We start from the raw sequence: 26,006 nt of genomic DNA, 5'->3' as shown, positions 1-26,006 counted from the left end.
TTGACCCTGCTGGTCATCTAAGAACATATTAATATTTTGAAGAACAATCTGTCCTTAATGGCAATGTACTGTTATAATCTCCACCCCTCAGAGCCTGGTTCGTCTCTAGTTTTCTTCCAAGGTACCTGCCTTTCTAGGGAGTTTTTCATAGCCACTGTGCATCTACATCTGCATTGCTTGCTGATTGGGGTATTAGGCTGTGTTTCTGTATAGTATTTTGTGACATCTGCTGATGTAAAAGGGCTTTATAAATACATTTGACTGATTGATCCCTGGAGAGACCTGAAAATAGCTGTCCAACCTGACAGAGCTTGCGAGGATCTGCAGAGAAGAATGGTAGAAACTCCCCAAATACAGGTACGCCAAGCTTGTAACGTCATACCCAAGAAGACTCAGGGCTGTAATCACTGCCAAAGGTGCTTCAACAAAGTACTGAGTAAAGGGTCTGAATACTTATGTAAATGTGATATTTACCGGGGGGTTTTCATAAATTTGCAAACATTTCTATAAACCTGTTTTTGCTTTGTCATTGTGGGGTATAGTGTGTAGATTGATGAGGAAAAAATGATTTAATCCATTTTAGAATAGGGCTGAATACTTTCCAAATGTACAGTATATGTTTTGGCTGTTTGTTCTTTGTTATAGAGCCAAAGAGATTGGAGAAGTGGTTTATCCATAGAACTCCGTTTTGGATAGATAACTCTTCGTCTTGTTGTTTATTTAGTGTGTTCCAATTTTCCTAGAAGTGTTTAGATTCTTTGGATTCTTCAACTACATTGAGCTGATTTCCTACATGCTGTCCCTTCTTTTTCCACAGAGTATTTCTGTATTGTTTTAGTGATTCACTATGGTGAAGGCGTAGGCTCAGGTTTTCTGTGTCTCTATGTTTTTGGTTGGACAGGTTTCTCAATTTCTTTCTTAGGTTTCTGCATTCTTCCTCAAACCTTTTGTCATTGTTTTCCAAACCAGAGCATTGCTCTGTTCAAGTAGATTGTGATTTTGCTGTGATCTGATATGAGTGTCAGTGGGCTGCTTGTGAACGCTCTGAGACTCCAGGTTGAGGTCAGTGATAATGTAATCCACAGTACTACTGCCAAGGGATAAGCTGTAGGTGTACGTACCATAAGAGTCTCCTCAAAGTCTACCATTGACTATGTACAGGCCTAGCGTGCGACAGAGCTGCAGGAGTTGTGACACATTTTTCTTGGTTGTTTGGTCATAGTTGTGTCTAGGGGGGCATATTGGGAGGGAATATTGTCACCCCCAAGTAGGTGTTTGTTCCCCTGTGTGCTGAGAGTGACAGGTTCTTGTCCAATTCTGGCATTTAGGTCACCACAGACTAGTACATGTCCCTGGAAATGGTTGATCTCCCCTTCTAGGATGGAGAAGCTGTCATCGTTAAAATATTGGGATTCTATTTGGGGGATATAGGTAGCACATGAGTGCATGTTTCTCTGTTGAGAAATTTCCTTATTAATTTTCGAGCCAGATGTTCCTGTTTTGACTGATTTAATAGAGTGGGTCTGCTCTATACCAAATTAGCATACCCCTGAGTCTCTTTCCTGTTTCACACCTGGTAGTTTGGTAGATGGGACTACCAGCTCTCTGTAACCTAGAGGGTCCGTCTCCTCTATAGCATGTTTCTTGTAGGATAACAACATCTGTATTTCTGATTTCTTTGATGAAGTCTAGGTTCCTGCTCTTTAGGCTAAAGGCAGATGACCTCAGACCTTGCAGAAGGGGTATAGGTCTGATCTGGGGGTCCTATATAGTGTGTGGCCAGGGTTTGTTTGTGGGGGTCTCAGCTGGTTGGGGTGGGGAGGGGGGTGTAGCAGGTGATGCTGTGGTCTGGGTGTAGGTCTCCTTGGTGTGGGTTCTCTCTGTGCTTGGGCTGCAGTTGAGGGTGACGTCCTTTAGGCTTCTGTCAAAAGTTGGGATTGCTCCCAGGTGGACCTGGTCGTAAAGGCTGTTCAAGTCCAGGGTGGAGTGGTGGGCCAGGTAGACATTAGTTTTGAGGCACAGTCCCGGGAAATGCTTACATTCACCCTGGTGGCAGGGTGAAATACTTTTCGTGGTAGCACTTGTGTGTTGGGGAAAGTGGAAAAAGCTTTTTCAATCTCTCCCTTGAGTGATGTGGCCACCCTTTCCTTCTGGGCCCTCAGGTCATTTGTGCCCATGTGAATTATGATGTGGCTGGGGGACCCTAGTTTGTCTTCTTACAACAGCTTCAGGGCATGCCTAGTGCTTGGGCACCAGAGTTTAGCCACTTTGTGTTTGGGAAAAAGTGTATTCTCTTGAATATATTTGCCATTTGAGTCAATAAGGAACACCATCTCTGGATTTTGTGTGTCCTCAGTGGATGTGGGGGGGTTGTCAGGAGGTCTATCAGGGGAGCTGACAGGGGGGCTGTTAGGATGGAGTGGGATCTGTTGGGTTGGTGGGTCCTATGTTGTCTGTCCCACTGTGGTGTTGAGGTTGTGGTCCGGTCTGAGGTGGGCTGTTTCTGCTGGCTTCTCTGGGGGAGTGTCCTGCTCTCTTTCACATCTCAGCTTTCTTACTTCCTCCTTTATGTGTTCCTCTCCCTCCTCGTTCAGTGCTGTTAACTGTGCCATGTGTTCCTCTCCCTCCTCGTTCAGTGCTTTTAGCTGTGCCATGTGTTCCTCTCCCTCCTCGTTCAGTGCTTTTAGCTGTGCCATGTGTTCCGCTCCCTCCTTGTTCAGTGCTGTTAACTGTGCCATGTGTTCCTCTCCCTCCTCGTTCAGTGCTGTTAGCTGTGCCATGTGCTCCTCTCCCTCCTTGTTCAGTGCTGTTAGCTGTGCCATGTGTACCTCTCCCTCCTAGTTCAGGGCTGTTAACTGTGCCATGTGTTCCTCTCCCTCCTCTTCAGTGCTGTTAACTGTGCCATGTGTTCCTCTCCCTCCTCGTTCAGTGCTTTTAGCTGTGCCATGTGTTCCTCTCCCTCCTCGTTCAGTGCTGTTAGCTGTGCCATGTGTCGTTCTCCCTCCTCGTTCAGTGCTGTTAGCTGTGCCATGTGTTCCCCACCCTCCTCGTTCAGTGCTGTTAGCTGTGCCATGTGTTCCCCTCCCTCCTCGTTCACTGCTGTTAGCTGTGCCAGGTGCTCCTCTCCCTCCTCGATCAGGGCTGTTAGCTGTGCCATGTGCTCCTCTCCCTCCTCGATCAGGGCTGTTAGCTGTGCCATGTGCTCCTCTCCCTCCTCGATCAGTGCTGTTAGCTGTGCCATGTGCTCCTCTCCCTCCTCAATCAGGGCTGTTAGCTGTGCCATGTGCTCCTCTCCCTCCTCGATCAGGGCTGTTAGCTATGCCATGTGTGCCTCTCCCTCCTCGATCAGTGCTGTTAGCTGTGCCATGTGCTCCTCTCCCTCCTCAATCAGTGCTGTTAGCTGTGCCATGTGCTCCTATCCCTCCTCAATCAGTGCTGTTAGCTGTGCCATGTGCTCCTCTCCCTCCTCGATCAGGGCTGTTAGCTGTGCCATGTGCTCCTCTCCCTCCTCGATCAGGGCTGTTAGCTGTGCCATGTGCTCCTCTCCCTCCTCAATCAGGGCTGTTAGCTGTGCCATGTGCTCCTCTCCCTCCTCAATCAGTGCTGTTAGCTGTGCCATGTGCTCCTCTCCCTCCTCGATCAGGGCTGTTAGCTGTGCCATGTGCTCCTCTCCCTCCTCAATCAGTGCTGTTAGCTGTGCCATGTGCTCCTCTCCCTCCTCGATCAGGGCTGTTAGCTATGCCATGTGTTCCTCTACCTCCTCGTTCAGTGCTTTTAGCTGTGCCATGTGTTCCTCTCCCTCCCCCTTCACTAATGTTAGCTATGCCATGTGTTCCTCTCTCTCCTCCTTAAGTTTGCTCACCTCAGTCCGGAGTACAGCCGGCTCTCTCAGACAGCCAATCTCTCTCGGCAGCTCTGTGAATTTATCTCTCTCAACAATGGAGGAGCAGCGGAGTTGTGGGAACTAGGTGTGTTCAGTGCTGGGGGAGTGACTCTCCTCTTGGGGCTGCTCATCTGCAGGGCAGTTTGAGGATGAGAATTGATCAGACTCACTCAGGATGGATTTAGTGTTATTTTTAATATCCAATGGGTACTGTACTGTGACGACATCTGCACAGGGGGAAGACATGGAGCAGGGGGCTTCAAATGTCTCTGCATTTGGGTGGGGGAGGCTGTGAAACTCTCCTGCCATTGTTGGGCTCAAGAGTTTTCACACATCTCACTTCACACTTCAGAACTAATTGAAGTTGCAGCCAGGTCTGTTCTGTCCTAGCAGCTTGGTAGCTTATTTATTTAGCTTTATATAACAAAATTACCTAGAGATTATTGTATTATACTTTTTGGCTTCAGATGTGGCTTCATACTGAACATTACTCACTCAGTGTTGTGTTGGATGGTATTTCCAGGTTTCCTCTGTGTTTCTTCTGCAGGTTTTGGTTTGCTATAATTTTTTTATTGATATTCCTTGATAATTAATTCAGGTAATTTTGCCCAAAATTAAGATTTTAAGTTTGGAATTTGGATTTGGATTGAAGGTTTTGATGTAAAGGGTAGTATCTTGTGTAAGTCCTTGCGAAAAAAAATCCATGTTTATCTACATTTATCCAACTCTAATTCAAGAACTCAGGAGCCCATGAGCTCATGACCTTTTTCTCTCCATTGCTCTCTCTCATGTCATTCTCCCTCCCTCTCTCCTCTCCCTGGCCTGGGGTGGTCGAGTCTCAGTAGGCTTGTCTTAATCATATGAAAGAGTTGGTTTAACTAATGAATGAAAGAAGAAGTTTACAGTCAGTTGGACAGGGGAGAGCTTGAGTTTAGAAACCGGCCTAATGTTGAGTTAGAAAGACAGGGAGTGTGAGATAGAGGAAGGATTGTGTGAGAGAGAGACAGAGAGTCAGAGATAAAGAGGAAGGGAGAGATTGAAGGCGCCTGCATGCTTCCCAGCCAAAATAGTTTGGAACAGTTTGAACACATATTATGACAGCATTTTGTGACGTTTTTATTAGTTGTGGACTTCGGCAAGGGTGTTGTCGGGTGTTCGGGCACCCGTCCCCCTCGTCGGCGATTGGTCAAAGGAAGGGATGAAGTGCCTGTTGTCATTCTTCAATCAAATCAAATCAAAGTTTATTTGTCACGTGCAACGAATACAACAGGTGTAGTAGACGTTACAGTGAAATGCTTACTTACAGGCTCTAACAAACAGGTATTAGGTGAACAATAGGTAAGTAAAGAAATAAAAACAACAGTAAATAGACAGTGAAAAATAACAGTAGCGAGGCCATATACAGTAGCGAGGCTATAACAGTAGTGAGGCTACATACAGGCACCGGTTAATCAGGCTGATCGAGGTAGTATGTACATGTAGATATGGTTAAAGTGACTATGCATATATGATGAACAGAGAGTAGAAGTAGCGTAAAAGAGGGGTTGGGGGAGGCACACAATGCAAATAGTCCGGGTAGCCATTTGATTATCTGTTCAGGAGTCTTACGGCTTGGGGGTAAAAACTGTTGAGAAGCCTTTTTGTCCTAGACTTGGCACTTCGGTACCGCTTGCTATGTGGTAGTGGAGAGAACAGTCTATGACTGGGGTGGCTGGGGTCTTTGACAATTTTTAGGGCCTTCCTCTGACACCACCTAATGTAGAGGTCCTGGATGGCAGGCAGCTTAGCCCCAGTGATGTGCTGGGCCGTAGACACTACCTTCTGTAGTGCCTTGCGGTCGGAAGCTGAGCAATTGATGTACCAGGCAGTGATGCTCTCGATGTTGCAGCTGTAGAACCTTTTGAGGATCTGAGGACCGATGCCAAATCTTTTTAGTTTCCTGAGGGGGAAAAGGCTTTGGTGTGCCCTCTTCATGACTGTCTTGGTGTGTTTGGACCATTCAAGGTTGTTGGTGATGTGGACACCAAGGAACTTGAAGCTCCTACCTGCTCCACTACAGCCCCGTCGCTGAGAATGGGGGCGTGCTCGTTCCTCCTTTTCCTGTAGTCCACAATCATCTCCTTAGTCTTGGTTACGTTGAGGGATAGGTTGTTATTCTGGCACCACCCGGCCAAGTCTCTGACCTCCTCCCTATAGGCTGTCTCGTCGTTGTCGGTGATCAGGCCTACCACTGTTATGTCGTCTGCAAACTTAATGATGGTGTTGGAGTCGTGCCAGGCCATGCAGTCATGGGTGAACAGGGAGTATAGGAGGGGACTGAGCACACACCCCTGGGGGGCTCCAGTGTTGAGGATCAGCGTGGCAGATGTGTTGCTACCTACACTCTCACATAGGTGTTCTCACATAGGTGTTCCTTTTGTCCAGGTGGGAAAGGGCAGTGTGGAGTGCAATAGAAATTGCATCATCTGTGGATCTGTTTGGGTGGTATGCAATTTGGAGTGGGCCTAGCGTTTCTGGGATAATGGTGTTGATGTGAGCCATTACCAGCCTTTCAAAGCACTTCATGGCTACGGACGTGAGTGCTACGGGTCTGTAGTCATTTAGGCAGGTTGCCTTCGTGTTCTTGGGCACAGGGTCTATGGTGGTCTGCTTAAAACATGTTGGTATCACAGACTCAATCAGGGACATGTTGAAAATGTCAGTGAAGACACCAGCCAGTTGGTCAGCACAGCATACGTCCTGGTAATCTGTCTGGCCCCACAGCCTTGTGAATGGTGACCTAGTTAAAGGTCATACTCACGTCGGCTACGGAGGGCATGATCACACAGTCATCTGGAACAGCTGATGTTCTCATGCATGCCTCAGTGTTGCTTGCCTCGAAGCGAGCATAGAAGTCATTTAGCTCATCTGGTAGGCTCGTGTCACTGGGAAGCTTGTGGCTGTGCTTCCCTTTGTAGTCTGTAGTAGTTTGCAAGCCCTGCCACATAAGACGAGCATCGGAGCCGGTGTAGTATGATTCAATATTCGCACGTTGGGGAGTAATATTCACGGTAATGAGAGCTTTCCCACTCGCCTTCTGCGGATCCTCACGAGACATCCCGCTCTGTGTTCTCTGTACCTGTGTCTCGTCCTCTTGCAAATAACTGGGATGTTGGCCTTGTTGGGTGTTCAGAGAATGTCCTGTGCGTCCTGCATGTTGAAGAAAAAAATCTGTCTAATCCGAGGTGCGTGATCGCTGTCCTGATTTTTTTGCTGTAAGATACGGTTTCAGAAACATTATGAACAAAATAAGTTACAAATAACGCAAAAAAAACACATAATAGCACAATTGGTTAAGCGCCCATAAAACTTTTCTTGGGCGCCATTTTAGAAAGTGAAGTGCCTGTTCAATGAAGTACCTGTTCTCACTCACTTGAGAAATACTGCCCTAAACATACCAGCGTGAGTTGTTTTATGGACGTGATGTCAGAATGCACTCACTGTTCCAAAAGCTAACACTGCTAATTATCTTTTGGTAATGTTTTAACAGTTTTAATTGAGGTGTGTTCCGCCTCCTCATTAATTCACATAGAAGTACCCCATTTCACTGTTGTGGAAAATGTATGTTTCAGGCTTTTTCAGGCTTTACTATCTTTGAGGACAGCCCAAGCACTTCCCCGGTGTTTCCGCAGATCAAGTATGCAGACATTTGCGCAGTCTTGCACGAACTGGCACATTTTCTGGCTGGCGCTCGCATTGCCTTCATTGTTGTTTTCCATACAAATAATAACTTTGGACATGTGTGCTTTGCTATTAAAGTAGGTGCCTTATTTCTGTATATATCATGTTGTTGATTCTACTGTAGCATACAGTATGTACAGGTACATATGGAGCGTAATGTATTTACTGTTTTATTGACATATTTTCAAATACTAGTGACAAATAATGCATTCCGATTAGTGCATATAATGTAATGGGCACCTATGAGTGTAAAATACTTTTTTGAAGGTTGTACTGGTTGTGATGAGCTAATGCTAAGCTATTTGCTAGCTAGGTGTGGCGCCATGTTTGTTGACATCATTCAATGCATTCTGGGTGCCACGAAAATATCTGTCAGACCAAAGATGTTATAACGGAGTGAAGGAATGGTTCACTCATCTTTCGAGTAAACTTCCGGAAGTGAATGAAGGGAAGTGAACGATCGTAGACATTGCATACTGCAACATGCATACTGCAAACAGACCAAACTCATCTTGTCTCCACTACTTATCTGACACGAAAAAACAAACGTGGTAGCGCACACAAACTACCCATCACCGAATTACTTTCGATCAATGGTGAGCTCACCCGTCATGTGATGAATTGTAAATAGTAATTGCCATTAGGTAATTCATATTGTGGTTTCTGTCAGCTGAGAGTTAGCTAAATATGACAGCTTGTGTTACGTCAACCTTTCCTCAGTTAGAGCTAGGACAAATGTAGCCTACATTTTCCAGTTTGGATGATTGTGTTATGCTGTCGCTACTTCTGTAAATGTCTGAACATTGCATCCAAAAATAAACTGGTCACATTCAGGACATAACTTTGTAAGGACTGTGTTTGCGCAAAATGTTTCTGTTGCTGACTGTTGCATCAATCGAAACTGGACGTTCTAAGCGTTCTAATAACACCGGTTTGAGCACACTCTGCATGGACCACTATAGAATGATCATACCAATTTGTAGGTACCTGTCAATTAAGGGAGTATGCAAGCACACTCGTTCACTTCACCTAGACGAGCATGCTGACGCCTTAAGAGGGTGTGAGGTAGAGAGTGAGAGGGTGTGAGGGAGAGAGTGTGAGAGAGAGTGAGAGGGTATGAGGGAGAGAGAGAGAGGGTGGAAGGAAAAAGCAAGAGGGTGAGAGAGAAAAAGTGAGAGTAAGGGAAAGAGAGAAGGATGGTGGGAGGAAGGGAGTGGGAGGGAGAGTGGTAGAGGAAGGGAGGGAAAGAGAGAGGGTGAGATACGGAGAGAGAGTGAGAGGGAAAAAAGAGAGAGAGAGAAAGACCAGTCAGTGGGGAAGACTGATGATTAAGTATTTCTTGTCAAGTGACTGGCCCACTTTCACACCAAGAAGAGCCAGAAATAGGCCAGACAAATATGTTTGCTACCTTTACCAGTCTGTTCCACACAACCCTGGTCAATGTGTATATAGACGTCAACACATCAACACCAAATAGAAACAAATACTGTCTCTTTTCCCCCTTAGACGGAACTCGGAAAGGTGGAACAACATGACAACTATCCTCGGGGCAGATGAGCAAAACTTCCGGGGAACCAACTTCAAACAAAATTTCCAGGGAGCGAACTTCAAATGATTTTCACACTCTCCATTTCTGACTTGAGACACAGTCAACAGACAGGCGAGATACGTTGACACACACAGCGCTAAGAGAAGTGGTGACACTTGTTTTATATTTTTTTTGTCTGGCCCTCGACAATTGGCTGCGTTTCACAAAGCATTTGAAAGATGGCAAACTTAGTGTTCATATGTTTACTCTGCTCTCAAAAATTATATTTTCACTGGTAATGTACGCACGTGCCAATCAGGTCTCTCGAGCCAGCACCGCCTCCCAGTATATCACACAACAAATGTGACTGTGGCTCGGGATGCAGCAGCGACCGTGGAAATAGGACAGGATTTGAATTTTTCACATATTGTGTGTTTTCTTATGGAGTCTTCCCATGGTATTTTTCATAAAGAAAAGAAATCAGCCGTGAAGATGTACACATGAATAAGAATGAGGTGATAGACTGACTGTACAATAGCTGTCATAAATCTTTCACACAGAATCAGCGTATTTCTTTTCGAAGTGAGTGATATTATACACACTCAAGGTTGTTACACAATAAGCCTATATTATAATATTAAGATCATGGCAGTTTGCACTGAAATAATGATAATTCCACAGACGCTTCTAAAAATAGTGCATGCAAGTAATCAGACAGTGGGGTCTTGTTTTCAGCACTGTATATATAGTATACTCAATCCAGATGTATAATTCCTGAGCAGATTATTTTTAAAGGTAAAATAAACAGGAAAAGGATAACAAAAGACATTATACTATTGATTCACAATGCCTTAAACCTCTAAATAGTTACTAAGGCAGTATTTCCATTACCGGTATGTTTTCATGTTCAAAACCCGGTGCATTATGGGGCAGAAGAAGGGGATGGGCAGTGTAAAAACATTCAATGTGCACCATGTATTCTCCCTATTCGTTCTCGTCTGAAAGGTTTCCTCTCCCTTGCTCTCTCTCCCTCTCGCTTCCCCCCTTCTCCCCATCTCTCTCTCCCCCTCACTCTCTCTCGCGCTGTCCTCTCCCTCTCTCTCTCTCTCCCTCTCTCCCCCTATCTGTCTCCCCTCTCGCTCTCTCTCTCTCATCCTCTCCCTCTCTCTCACTCATCCTCTCCCTCTCTCTCACTCATCCTCTCCCTCTCTCTCACTCTCTCTCCAGAGTGAAACACTAACGGAGACAGGGGAGATAACGTACAGAGAGACACACTACTGTTCTTGTGACTAGGTGAAGGGAGGGAGAGACGGAATAAAGGGGGGATAAAGGATGTATCTGCACAGCCTCTTCTCCGATGCCCAATTACACAGAGCCATAGGCAGGTAAGGTCAAGGGCGGTGCGCTTCCCGGGATCTGCCTGGGATCTGATCTGGGACCTGTGATGGAGTGGAAGGCATTACCGCCCGCATCCCCATGACTGGCGGAATGTTAAAGAGAAGGCTGATAACTAGGGAGTAATGAGAGAGGGAGAAAGGAAGGAGGAATAGATAGAGAGAGAGAGAGCGAGAGAGAGAGACAGACAGACAGACAGACAGATAGACAGAGAGACAGACAGAGAGAGAGCGAGAGAGAGACAGACAGAGAGAGAGCGAGAGAGAGACAGACAGACAGATAGACAGACAGAACGACAGAGAGAGAGAGGGAGAGAGACAGACAGACCGACAGAGAGCGAGTGAGCGAGCGAGCGACAGAACGACAGAGAGAGAGAGACAGACAGACAGACCGACAGAGAGCGAGCGAGCTAGCGAGAGACAGAACGATAGAGAGAGAGAGAGGGAGAGAGACAGACAGAAAGAAAGAAGGGGACAGAGACAAGGGGAACAAGAATATGAAAGTTAGATGATATTTGAAAGCGGTGCTGATTTCTTGTTATCAACTTTGTATGATTATTAATACCGAGTGCAGAGGAGCGCCGGCGCTTAATTAACGCTGATAGCCAAATGCCAAACCTGATGAAATACCGTGATGAGGGATTAGCCCGGAATAACAACGACGACACTCTGATCGAAATAACTTCTACCCCTCTCTCTTAGCTTCTCGGAGAAGAGAGAGCGGCGAGTCGCACCTTTTTGGCACGCTCTCTTCGCCACGTTCCTTTAATGAAGCCCGCCGCCATTCCTTATTTCGCTGTGGCCCCATTTTTCCTCTCGTCACCTTAACTGTTGAGTGCAGTTCCATTGTGATAGCTGTTTAACGTGAAGTTTGTAACCAAAGCACATTTGCTTTTCCTTAGGTCAGGCATGGTTTTCCTGAATGGGATGAGTACTTGTGTTCGTCCAGATACTAAAGCAAACGCAGCCTTCTATAGTGGGCCAACATAATGTACTGTACAGCATTTACCAGAATCTGCCTGCGGCAAAACTAGAGTGCACTGGAGGTTGCTCCATGATGCTTTTACAGCATTTGAAACTGGTTACCAAATGGATGTGGGCTTGAGCTGAACACATGTGTGGCTCTCTGTACCACGCATCTCCAATTTGGAAGATAATAACAGTAGATTTCTAGATTCGATCATGGGCAAAGTACTGCATTTACAAAGGCTTATCTAAGAACAATAGATGAATTAGAGTTAAAGAGGCTATTCAGAACATTTGCCTTTGGGACAAAAAGGGGCCCGAAATATTGACTAGAAATTCAAAATGGTTGTGTTGTTTCATGAGTAAAGAAATATATGTTATATGATGTGTGTGTAACAGTTCAGCTTCCGTCCCCCTCCTCGCCCCTACCTGGGCTTGAACCAGGGACCCTCTGCACACATCAACAACTGCCTCCCACGAAGCATCATTACCCATCGCTCCACAAAAGCCTTGCAGAGCAAGGGGAACCACTACTTCAACGTCTCAGAGCGAGTGACGTCACCTATTGAAACGCTATTAGCGCGCACCACCGCTAACTAGCTAGCCATTTCACATTGGTTACATGTGTACATGGGCCACACAGACAACACTCAATCAGGGGAAGGTTGATTCAGAACAGATTGTTCTAAGGAAGCTTCCTTTCCTTAGGGGGAACGTCCTTCCCGAGCATAAGAAATCAAAATCAAATAGCCTTTTAAGATGGAAGCCCAATTCCCAGAGCCAAAGGGAAAGAGCATTCAAAACATTCTAAGGCATCCCCAATGTTCCCACAGCCATTGGGAGCCACCAAATCCAAATTTCTAGGGATGAGGGGATATCTTCAGAGGGAAGTATTAAAGGTCCAATGCAGCCATTTTTATCTCACTATCAAATAATTTCTGGGTAACAAGGAAGTACCTTACTGTGATTGTTTTCAATTAAAATGCTCAAAAAGGAACAATGTCACCAGGCAGGCTAAAACGCCATCCCACCAACATGGGCTGAAATTTCAGCTGGTCTTTTCAAACAGCTCTTACACAAAAAGGGCATTTTCACTATTTTCACAATTTCACAGTATTATTCCATCCTCATATTGTGAAAATACACTATATAAACAAAAGTATGTGGACGCCCCTTCAAATGAGTGGATTCGGCTATTTCAGCCACAAATGTTGCTGACACCTGTACAAAATCGAGCACACAGCCATACACTCTCCATAGACAAACATTGGCAGTTGAAGAGCTCAATGACTTTCAACATGGCACCGTCATAGGATGCCACGTTTCCAACAAGTCAGTTTGTCAAATTTCTGCCCTGCTGCCCTGTCAACTGTAAGTGCTGTTATTGTGAAGTGTAAACGTCTAGGAGAAACAACGGCTCAGCCGTAAAGTGGTAGGCAACACAAGCTCACAGAACGGGACCTCTGAGATCTGAAATCGTCTGTCCTCGGTTGCAACCCTCACTACAGAGTTCCAAAATGACTCTGGAAGCAATGTCAGCACAATAACTTCATGAGCTTCATGAAATGGGTTTTCATGGACGAGCAGCCGCACACAAGCTTAAGATCACCATGTGCAACACCAAGCGTCGGCTGGAGTGGTGTAAAGCTTGCCATCATTAGACACTGGAGCAGTGGAAACGTGTTCTCTGGAGTGATGATTCAAGCTTCACCATCTGATGGATGAATCTGATTTTGGCAGATGCCAGGAGAACACTACCTGCCCGAATGCATAGTCCCAACTGTAAAGTTTGGTGGAGGATGAATAATGGTCTGGGGCTGTTTTTTATGGTTCGGGCTAAGACCCCTAGTTCCAGTGAAGGGAAATCTTCATGCTAATGCATACAATGACATTCAGACGATTCCATGCTTCCAAGTTTGTGGCAAAAGTTTGGGGAAGGTACTTTCCTGTTTCAGCATGACAATGCTCTGCACACAAAGCAAGGTCCATAGAGAAATGGTGTGTAAAGATCAGTATGGAAGAACTTGACTGGCCTGCACAGAGCCCTGATCACAATCCCATTGAACACCTTTGGGATGAATTGGGGCGGCAGGTAGCCTAGTGGTTAGAGCGTTGGATTAGTAACCGAAAGGTTGCAAGATTGAATCCCCGAGCTGACAAGATAAAAATCTGTTGTCCTGAACAAGGCCGTTAACCCACTGTTCCTAGGCCGTCATTAAAAATAAGAATTTGTTCTTAACTGACTTGCCTAGTTAAATAAAGGTAAAATAAAATTAAATAACAATTTTGAACGTTGACTGCGAGCCAGGTCTAATTGCTCAACATCAGTGTCTGACCTCAGAAATGCTCTTGTGGCTGAATGGAAGCAAGTCCCTGCAGCAATGTTCCAAACTCTAGTGGAAAGCCTTCCCAGAAGAGTGGAGGCTGTTATAGCAGCAATGTTCCATCATCTAGTGGAAAGCCTTCCCAGAAGAGTGGAGGATGTTATAGCAGCAATGTTCCAACATCTAGTGGAAAGCCTTCCCAGAAGAGTGGAGCCTGATATAGCAGCAAAGGGGGGACCAACTCCATATTAATGGCCATGATTTTGGAATGATATGTTCGATGAGCAGGTGTCTACATACTTTTGGTTTTGTAGTATATACAGTGCCTTCGGAAAGTATTCAGACGACTTGACATTTTCTACATTTTGTCACTTTACAGCCTTATTCTAAAATGTATTCAAATTTTTTTAATCCTCATCATTCTACACACAATACCCCTCAATGACAAAGCGAAAACAGTTAAGACATTTTAGCAAATATATTACAAATAAAAAACAGAAATACCTTATTTACATAAGTATTCAGACCCTTTGCTGTGAGACTCGAAATCGAGCTCAGGTGCATCCTGTTTCCATTGATCAAACTTAAGATGTTTCTACAACTTGATTGGAGTCCACCTGTGGTAAATTCAATTGATTGGACATGATTTGGAAAGGCAAACACCTGTCTATTTTTTTTATATTTTTTTTATTTAACCTTTATTTAACCAGGTGGGCTAGTTGAAAACAAGTTCTCATTTACAACTGCAACCTGGCCAAGATAAAGCAAAGCAGTGCGACACAAACAACAACACAGAGTTACACATGGAATAAAGAAATGTACAGTCAATAACACAATAGTAAAACATTGATATACAGTGTGTGCAAATGAGGTAAGATTAGGGAGGTAAGGCAATAAATAGGCCGTAGTGGCGAAGTAATTACAATTTAGCAATTAAACACTGGAGTGATAGATGTGCAGAAGATGAATGTGCAAGTAGGGATACTGGGGTGCAAAGGAGCAAAAATACAAGGTCCACAGCTAACAGTTCATTTCTGAGCAAAACCCCGGCCATGAGGTCGAAGCAATTGTCCGTAGAGCTCTGAGACAGGATTGTGTCAAGGCACAGATCTGGGGAAGGGTATCAAGAAATGTCTGCAGCATTGAAGGTCCCCAAGAACACAGTAGCCTCCATCATTCTTAAGTGGAAGGAGTTTGGAACGATCAAGACTCTTCCTAGAGCTGGCCGCCTGGCCAAACTTAGCAATCGGGGGAGAAGGGCCTTGGTCAGGGAGGTGACCAAGAACCTGATAGTCAATCTGACAGAGCTCTAGAGTTCCTCTGTGGAGATGGGAGAACCTTCCAGAAGAAGAACCATCTCTGCAGAACCCCACCAATCAGGCCTTTATGATTGAGTGGTCAGACAGAAGCCACTCCTCAGTAATCAATCAATCATTCAAATGTATTTATAAAGCCCTTTTCATATCAGCCGATGTCACAAAGTGCTATACAGAAAAGGCACATGACAGCCCGCTTGGAGATTTCCAAAAGGCACCTAAAGACTCTCAGACCATGAGAAAAAAGATTCTCTGGTCTGATGAAACCAAGTTGAACTCCTTGGCCTGAATGCCAACCGTCACGTCTGGAGGAAACCTGGTGCAATCCCTACGGTGAAGCATGGTGGTGGCAGCATGCTGTTGGGATGTTTTTCAGCGACAGGGTTCTGGGAGACTAGTCAAGATTGAGGGAAAGATGAACGGAGCAAAGTACAGAGAGATCCTTGAACCTCAGACTGGGGTGAAGGTTCACCTTCCAACAGGACAATGACCCGAAGCACACAGTCAAGACAGCGCATGAGTTGATTCGGGACAAGTTGTTGAATGTCCTTGAGTGGCCAAGCCAGAGCCCGGACTTGAACCCGATCGAACATCTCTGGAGAGATCTGAAAATAGTTGTGCAGCAACACTCCCGATCCAACTTGACAGAGCTTTAGAGGATCTGCAGAGAAGAATTGGAGAAACTCCCCAAATACAGGTGTGCTAAGCTTGTAGCATCATACCCAAGAAGACTCAATGCTGTAATCGCTGCCAAAGGTGCTTCAACAAAGTACTGAGTGAAGGGTCTGAATACTTATGTAAATGTGATATTTAAGTATATATATATATATATATATATATTTAAGTATATATATATATATATATATATATATATATATATATACTTAAATATATATATATATATATATATATATACTTAAATATCACATTTACATTTACATTTACACAAATGTGATATTTAAGTATATATATATATATATATATATTTAAGTATATATATATATATATATATATATATATATATATATATACACATGTATATATATATAAATAGTAAGTAATATATATATTTTATATTCTAAAAACCTGTTTTTGCTTTGTCATTATGTGGTATTGTATGTAGATTGATGAGAGAAAATAAAATGTAATACTTTTTAGAATAAGACTGTAACGTAACAAAATGTGGACAAAGTCAAGGTGCCTGGCACTGTATACAAAACACAGGAAAATCCCATTTTAGTCTGCACTGGGTCTTTAACACTTCCAGTTTTATTTTAAGCAGTAACACTTTCTTTTTGACTCCCCATTCTCCATGTTCACTCTCATCATAGACGGCTCATGACTGCAGTGGTACACTGCAGAGAACTGACGTGACAACATCATGATAAGAGTTTCTGTGAAGACCAGTGTAAGCTACCAGTATGGACAACAAAAGTTAGTTGATGATGATGGTCCTTTCAAATTGAGGTTGATGACAATAAATGTCTGATTCCAACTGGAATCATTTGCATTAATTAAGAGTATGTGCCTGTTCATCACTGAGCTATTCCGGGTGTATGAACCATATACTAAATATTAATGTGTGTATGTTCCTTGTTATGTCCTTCATGGTGTAAAGTTATTTGTTACGTGCATCAATGGCACATTTTCCCCACTGCAGCTTATGGGTATACAACTTGACAAAACAAATATTAATATTAATATTGGTAGAATATTTAACAACTACTCATTGGTGCCCATCTATGTATTTTCTACCTGTCTCCTCTTTGAACAATTACATTGTTTTATCTCCCCTCTGCTGTTAGAATGACAAACATGTTTTGTACTGTGATTGCCGATGCGTTGTGATTGCCGATTTACAATGTCACTGTTGGTAAGCAAAATGACAAGGGCTGCCATAACAAAAACTGGCTTACAGAGAGTTTTGGAAATCAAATTATTCAAATTCTCACTGTCAAGACTGAAGTGTCTGCGCTAAAATCAGTTACTACTTGTGGATTACTGATGAGTTTTCTGTTTGTTTACATGCTAAATGACGGCTTATCTATTACTTACTATTTTACTTTTGGGCCTAATACTAATAAAGGACAATATCAAAAGTGAACGAGTATTATAAGTTATGTTACCACTAAAATGGATGTGTACTGAAAATATGAGTACAATCAAAATAATGAAAATGACACAGAACAATTGAATAAAAATGGACTGATGCATGTTCACCCCTTTTTACCAAAACAAATCAAATTGTATTTGTCACAAGCGCCGAATACAACAGGTGTGGACTTTACCGTCAAATGCTTACTTACAAGCCCTTAACTAACAACGCAGTTTTAAGAAAAATATTGACTAAATAAACTAAAGTTTAAAAAAAAAAACGAAATAAACAAAACACATTAAAATAACAATAATGAGGCTATATACAGGAGGTACAGGTTAGTCGAGGTAATTATTATGTACTGTACATGTGTGTAGGGGTAAAGTCATAGATAAAAAAAACACAGATAAAATAAACTGCGAGTAGCAACAGTGTAAAAATGCAAATAGTCCGGGTAGCCATTTAACGAACTGTTCAGCAGTTTTAACGTGCTTTTTATGCATATCCATTGTAGGTAAAACCAAATAGTTGGTATATATTTTGCCAACTTCATTCCAAACAGTCAGATTGCCACTATACAATGTACTTTCATACCTAAAAATGTTCTCATCTATTTATATTGTGTACTATACCTCCAAACAGCCTTCAGTTGGTCTAAAGCCTCCTACATGATAACACATCTCATATTGTATTCAGGAAGCACAGATGTAATCTGACACATAACACCCCCACATCCTTCACATTCTATTTACCAACAATAGGTCTACACTACACTCTTAGAAAAAGGCTTCCATAAAGGCTTCTTCGGCTGTCCCCATAAGAGAACCCTTTTTGGTTCCAGGTAGAACTATTTTTGGTTCCATGTAGAACCATCTGTGGAAAATGTTTTACATGGAACTTAAAAGGGTTCTTCAAAGGGTTCTCCTATGGAGGCAGCCGAAGAAATCTTTAAGGTTCTTAGATAGCGCCTTTTTTTCCTAAGAGTGTGTATAGCCATATTTTCCATGTGCTGTCTAGAACTCTGTGTATTCTCGTTGAGCGTATTGAAGGTAACAAACACACAGATACACTTGATTCATGACGCCACATGACCCTGTGTCGAAGCATAGTGCTGATACTCTACCTGAAAAGACATCCTATCTTTCACTTTTTCCATTTTCCAAGACCGAAACCGTGCAAATTGAAAGGCAAAACTCTTCTAATCTAAATCAATGTCAGTGTATTTAATTGTCATAACTAGACAACAAAGTCAGATATTAGATATTATATTACAACAATTTTGTATTGCTGTTTTTAATAGTTTTCAATAGGGTTATCACTAGATAGTTAGTTGACATGTTACTGATAGACCGTAGATAGTCTGTAGAGCACTACAGATGGCCTACTCAAATAAAGTGTTACCATACATCATTCTTCGAAATAGAAAACCACAAAACCTTTTAAAGTGGCAAATGACCAACGAACACTTAAAGCTGCCAATCACAAGCGGTGTGAACAGTCACATGGGAATAGTTTCTTAGTCTCTCAGCGTCCGTTTGTATCATTTTGAGTCTGTTTCTTGCCACTTTCCAACAAGTCAGTTCGTCAAAATTCTGCCAAGCTAGAGCGGCCCTGGTCAACTGTGAGTGCTGTTACTGTCTAGTGGAAACGTCTAGGAACATTGGCGGCTCAGCCGCAAAGTGGTAAGCCACACAAACTCACAGAACGGGACTGCCGAGTGGTGAAGCGCCTAGCGTATAAAATTGGCGTTCCTCGGTTGCAACACTAACTACCGAGTTCCAAACTGCCTCTGGAAGCAACGTCAGCACAAGAACTGTTCGTCGGGTGTGTGTATGTGCCTGTGTGTGTGCTTGCACCCATGTGCTTTTGAATGAGACATGGAGAGATTATGGGTGTGACCCAAATGGCATCCTATAGGGCCCGTAGGGTCCTGGTCAAAAGGAGCACACTGTATAGGGAATAGGGTGCCATTTGGGGCGGGCCCCATGAGTGCTGCCGAACTTTACGCAACACTACAAGCTTTTTACTTGATGGTCCCTGCCATGTGTACACTTCAGATTTACTGGGCCTGGACTAAAAGTGTAACATTTGATAAATTCCCAGAGTGTGAATCCTAATCCCGGTAATAAAGCATCTAGTAAACACCGGGCACTCCACTCCAACTGTAGTAGTAGTAGAGGTGGTGGTGGATGGGGGGAGTGTGGGGTGGAGGGAGGAGAGAAAAAAGGAATTGTAGGCAGGGAGACTGCAGAGCGGAGATGCATGCTTATTGCCGGGTAGTGCTGCAGCTCCAGTTTGCAACGGTAATGTATTCAAGAGCATCAAAGGCTAAAGGAGCAAGTCACTATTGATTTTGCACTAAGCGTAGCTTCCTGTGTTCATTAGACGGTGCTCTTCACCATATTACGGTAGCAAGCGGGGCGATTGCACAAACAATCGAGCCCTCACGGGGGAGAAGCTCTTTGTTGTTTAGAGCAAAATTTTTTTCAATGATTTCTTGTTTTGCATTCGCGGGCTAAGCCTTGGCTAATGAATACTACCCAACTGACTCGAACCCCAAGGGTCTCGCCGCAATTAATACATGTTTTAATTGAGCGTAGAGTAATGAGGCTGAGTTGTCCTTAGGAATGAGAAACAAACTTACTCTACATGGCCAAAAGTATGTGGCCATGATTTGATTTGATTTTGATTTGACATCCCCTCAAATTAGTGGATTTGACAATTTCAGCCATACACGTTGCTGAGAGGTGTATAAAATTGAGCACACAGCCATGCAATCTCCATAGACAATCAATGGCAGTAGAATGGCCCGTACTGAAGAACTCAGTGACTTTCAACGTGGCACCTTCATATGATGCCACTTTCCAACAAGTCAGTTCATCAAATTTCTGCCATGCTAGAGCCGCCCCGGTCAACTGTAAGTGCTGTTATTGTGAAGTGGAAACGTCTAGGATCAACGGCGCCTCAGCCGCAAAGTGGTAAGCCACACAAACTCACAGAACGGGACTGCCGAGTGGTGAAGCGTGTAGCGTATAAAAATTGGCGTTCCTACCTGCTCCAATGCGTAGTGCCAACTGTAAAGTTTGGTGGAGGATGAATAATGGTCTGTTTTTTATGGTTCATGGTTTTGGCCATGTAGTGTAGGTCTAGCAGCTTCTCTCATCATTGTTACCAATGGAGAGGTGTATAGTCTTCACACAGACCCTTTTGAATCTTGACCCTTTACATATGAAACAAAGCACTTTCAATGGAGATTTTTCATTGAGCTGTTTTTTTGGGGCCAAGAATAGGCTTAATCTGTGTCAGGGAAACTGCCCCAAAATGTCTCCCTGTCATACATCATGTGCATTGTGACATACAAAAATGTATTGACATAATCACATGATTTATTGACATGATAACACATGATCAATCATAATATCCAGGATCGTCTTCAAGTAGTAATTGTAGTAATTGTACTAAATATTAAAGTACTGTAAATATGCCTCTTAACTGGCAATATTGGATGTATGGGAGGAATCTGTGGTATGGCACAGCACTTTAATACAGGCAGCACATTAACACTTGTCACGTGTGCTCCCTCTCCGGCCTCTAGGTCACCAGGCTGCACGTTATGGCGCACACCTGTCACCATCGTTACACGCACATGTGCGTCATCAGACTCACCTGGACTCCATCACTTCCCTGATTACCTTCCTTATATATGTCCCTCTCTTTGGTTCCTTCCCCAGGCGTCATTGTTTTGTTTCTATTTCCTGTTTGTGTGCTGTTAGTGGTTCTTGTTTTGTATTATGTTCCATTTATTTTATTAGACCACTCACTCCCTGAACTTGCTTCCCGCCTCTCAACGCACAACGTTATAGCACGTGTGGGGCTGTAGCATGAACAATCAATATTTAATTAAGGAATTGTATTAATGTCTACATTTTGCCACTCCACATTCCTTCAAAGTGCATATCCTCTATTAGTACCACTGTAGTGATGTTTAGACCTGTTATGATGTGAGAGCCCTTGAAACACGCAACTCGCCCAAGCCTTCCCCATTTCTCCTTCTCCCAAATCCAGTCAGCTGATGTACCGAAAGAGCTGCAAAATCTGGACCTCTACAAATCAGCCGGGCTAGACAATCTGGACCCTTTCTTTCTAAAATTATCTGCCGAAATTGTTGCCACCCCTATTACTAGCCTGTTCAACCTCTCTTTCGTGTCGTCTGAGATTCCCAAAGATTGGAAAGCAGCTGCGGTCATCCCCCTCTTCAAAAGGGGGGACACTCTTGACCCAAACTGCTACAGACCAATATCTAGCCTACCCTGCCTTTCTAAGGTCTTCGAAAGCCAAGTCAACAAACAGATTACCGACCATTTCGAATCTCACCATACCTCCTCTGCTATGCAATCTGGTTTCAGAGCTGGTCATGGGTGCACCTCAGCCACGCTCAAGGTCCTAAACGATATCTTAACCGCCATCGACAAGAAACATTACTGTGCAGCCGTATTCATTGATCTGGCCAAGGCTTTCGACTCTGTCAATCACCATATCCTCATCGGCAGACTCGACAGCCTTGGTTTCTCAAATGATTGCCTCGCCTGGTTCACCAACTATTTCTCTGATAGAGTTCAGTGTGTCAAATCGGAGGGTCTGCTGTCCGGACCTCTGGCAGTCTCTATGGGGGTGCCACAGGGTTCAATTCTTGGACCGACTCTATTGTCTGTATACATCAATGATGTCGCTCTTGCTGCTGGTGAGTCTCTGATCCACCTCTACGCAGACGACACCATTCTGTATACTTCTGGCCCTTCTTTGGACACTGTGTTAACAACCCTCCAGGCAAGCTTCAATGCCATACAACTCTCCTTCCGTGGCCTCCAATTGCTCTTAAATACAAGTAAAACTAAATGCATGCTCTTCAACCGATCGCTGCCTGCACCTGCCCGCCTGTCCAACATCACTACTCTGGACGGCTCTGACTTAGAATACGTGGACAACTACAAATACCTAGGTGTCTGGCTTCCTATTTCGCAACAAAGCATCCTTCACTCATGCTGCGAATCATACCCTTGTAAAACTGACCATCCTACCAATCCTCGACTTCGGCGATGTCATTTACAAAATATCCCCCAATACCCTACTCAACAAATTGGATGCAGTCTATCACAGTGTAATCCGTTTTGTCACCAAAGCCCCATATACTACCCACCATTGTGACCTGTACGCTCTCGTTGGCTGGCCCTCGCTTCATACTCATCGCCAAACCCACTGGCTCCATGTCATCTACAAGACCCTGCTAGGTAAAGTCCCCCCTTATCTCAGCTCGCTGGTCACCATAGCATCTCCCACCTGTAGCACACTCTCCAGCAGGTATATCTCTCTAGTCACCCCCAAAACCAATTCTTTCTTTGGCCGCCTCTCCTTCCAGTTCTCTGCTGCCAATGACTGGAACGAACTACAAAAATCTCTGAAACTGGAAACATTTATCTCCCTCACTAGCTTTAAGCACCAACTGTCAAAGCAGCTCACAGATTACTGCACCTGTAAATAGCCCACCTATAATTTAGCCCAAACAACTACCTCTCTCCCTACTGTATTTATTTTATTTATTTATTTATTTTGCTCCTTTGCACCCCATTATTTTTATTTATACTTTGCACATTCTTCCACTGCAAATCTACCATTCCAGTATTTTACTTGCTATATTGTATTTACTTTGCCACCATGGCCCTTTTTTTTGCCTTTACCTCCCTTATCTCACCTCATTTGCTCACATCGTATATAGACTTGTTTATACTGTATTATTGACTGTATGTTTGTTTTACTCCATGTGTAACTCTGTGTCGTTGTATGTGTCGAACTGCTTTGCTTTATCTTGGCCAGGTCGCATTTGTAAATGAGAACTTGTTCTCAACTTGCCTACCTGGTTAAATAAAGGTGAAATAAATTAAATTAAATAAAACTTCAGAACTGACATTTCCTAATCAACAAGATCACAAGTCCAAGAACATCTATCTCAAATATGATCAAAATAGTTCCCTCTCAACCTCGCACCTGAATTTCTAGCAATGCCATCAACCCATATTTCTAGAGGGGTTGGGGAGGGGCATGGGTTAGTAGCTGGTGCTGCTGGTTAAAAGAGAGATAATGCAGGGCTGAGAGGAGAGAGCTGGAGGATTCCTCTTGTCACTTTAGATAAGGGCAAAGGAATGTGACTGGTAGCTGGGGGACCGGCTAAGTGCATGTCGCTGTCCCTTTAGCCTCGCCGGAGCAGACCACTTCGGTGCATTAGGATGGCAGGCAGCCGCCCACCTCGCTCCATCTTTCATGAAGAAAGATCATTCTACGAATTGGGAGATTGGCCTGATTTACTCCATATTGACCAAGGTGCAAAGTTTGGTCAGTGATTTTCTGAAGGGAATAAGCATTAAAACCCCTTTAAGATATCATCAGATTGTGAAGAAATTATCTACAGATGGGATACAGTTGATTCTTTCTCATTTGAAAATATTCTTTTTTTGTTTTTCACCTCAGCCTGCCAATAACATTACACAGAAAATATAACGTATTCCCCTATCGTTGCTGATTAATTTCCATTGTTGCTATTGGTTTTTGGAAGAGAAGAAGCTGAGACTTCTGAGGTAAGCCTCCTTGAAATATCCTCCATAATAGTTCAAAGGAAAGTTATGTCGAGGTCTGACCATGCTCCACTGGCTTTTTTCTTCAAATAAGCATCAGTCACTGCTGCTTCCCTCTAACCTATGGCAAAGACAGAGCCTCGGTCGGACTAGCAGCTATCTGTAGTATAACATGTAGTGTATGGGGTAAAAATGATATCTACACTAATTACCACAGCTTAAAACCAGAGCAATTACACTGTGTTTCATTATTCAATTTTAGCGTTATGTGATCTCATCTCGAAATGTGGATGTAACTGCTGTGCTAATCTTCCCAAAAGGCATTCTCTTCAATTATGATTAAAAAACTGGTTCTTGGAAGATTTTCTGTTCTTCTACTAGGATGCTATTGGGTCTTAGCGGCTCAAAAGTATGGTTCAGCAGTTAGGCCTAGGGAGTTCCTAAAAAATAATGGTCTGACCTTATTTCAGTCTCTTGACCAAACATTACACACAGATCCTCGGTTTTGTGATCGACACTACGTGCCCAAAAGTATGTGGACACCTGCGCGTCAAAAATCTAATTCCAAAATCATGGGCACTAATATGGAGTAATCCATTTGCTGCTATTCAGCACCAGCCTCCACTCGTCTGGGAAGGCTTTCCACTAGATGTTGGAACGTTGCTGCAGGGACTTGCTTCCAATCAGCCTAAAGAGCGCTAGAGAGGTCGGGCACGGATGTTGGGCAATTAGACCTGGCTCGCAGTTAGCGTTCCAATTGAACTCAAAGGTGTCTGATGGGGTTGAGGTCAGGGCTCTGTGCAGGCCAGTCAAGTGCTTCCACACAGATCTCAACAAACCATTTATGTATGGACCTCGATTTCTGCACGGGCATTGTCATGCAGGGAAACAGGGAAGGGCCTTCCCCAAACTCTTGTCACAAAGTTGGAAGCACAGAATGGTCTAGAATGTCATTGTATGCTATAGTGTTAAGATTTCCCTTCACTGGAACTAGGGAGCCTGAACCATGAAAAACAGCCCCAGACCATTATTTCTCCTCCACCAAACTTTACAGTTGGCACTATGTATTGGGGCAGGTAGCGTTCTGCTAGCATCTGCCAAACCCAGATCAACACATCGGGCTGCCAGATCGTGAAGCGTGATTCACTCCAGAGAACGCATTTCCACTGCTCCAGAGTCAAATGGCGGCAAGCTTTCCACCACTCCAGCCAACACTTGGCATTACACATGGTGTGCTTGTGTGGCCTACCACGTGGCGACTAAGCCATGGTCACTCCTAGACGTTTCCACTTCACAATAGCAGCACTAACAGTTGACCGGGGCAGCTCTAGCAGGGAAAACATTTGAAGAACTGACTTGTTGGGAGGGGAAGTGTTGAAAGTTGAAAGTCACCTAGCTCTTCAGTAAGTCCATTCTACTGTCTATATTTGTCTATGGGGATTGCAGGGCTGTGTGCTCGATTTTATACACCTGTCAGCAACAAGTGTGGCTGAAATAGCCAAATCCACAAATTTGAAGGAGTGTCCACATACTTTTGTATATATAGTATATATAGCATAGTACCTTTTTATTGAGTTGTTGTATGTTTCTTCATATTTATGTCCAGTTACTGTATGTCAGTAGTGTTCATTTACTCTGATACAACATTCCACTCAACACCATCCTCTTTATTGACAGGCCTGTTCATCCATTGGCATTCACAGTACTCTCAGGTTAATCCAGTTCCCTAGGGTCGTTCCTCTCAAACTTACCTCTCAAACTCTGAATGAAACGGGTCTGTTCTGGGCTGTGCTTAACAGGGTATGTGTCTGGGGACGGGACGTCTTCATTACAAATGGCCACCCTGGCTGTGTCTCGGACACTTCATTGGGACACTTTTTGTTTATGATGGGGCCCAGGCTCATAAATATCTTATCCTTCTCAACCCCCCACCCAAAACTCTCCTTTTTTGCTGAAAGAAAGTCAACGCTTCTCCAGCTTCTCCAAAACGTGTTCATTTGTTAGGGTAATTACATTGGATTGAACGTTGAAATACCGTCACCTTTTACTGGCCTCAAGAAACTTAGTACCGGTGGCTCTCCAGATCGATCGAACATGGCCTATTTACCAGGTGAGGGATGGGAAGGTCAATGGCGCCTCACTTCGGGAGATTTG

The 26,006-nt window shown here is 43.8% G+C and overlaps 1 protein-coding gene across 38 annotated transcripts in view; it reads right to left on the bottom strand.

Moving 5' to 3' along the window:
* LOC110531736 (receptor-type tyrosine-protein phosphatase delta) overlaps nt 1-26,006 on the bottom strand; it is a 595,272-nt gene that overhangs the window by 380,308 nt on the left and 188,958 nt on the right. The window lies entirely within an intron of this gene.

Source organism: Oncorhynchus mykiss, chromosome 9, assembly GCF_013265735.2.
Source record: "Oncorhynchus mykiss isolate Arlee chromosome 9, USDA_OmykA_1.1, whole genome shotgun sequence".
NCBI lineage: Eukaryota > Metazoa > Chordata > Actinopteri > Salmoniformes > Salmonidae > Oncorhynchus > Oncorhynchus mykiss.
This window is presented reverse-complemented; position numbering and strand designations above follow the sequence as displayed.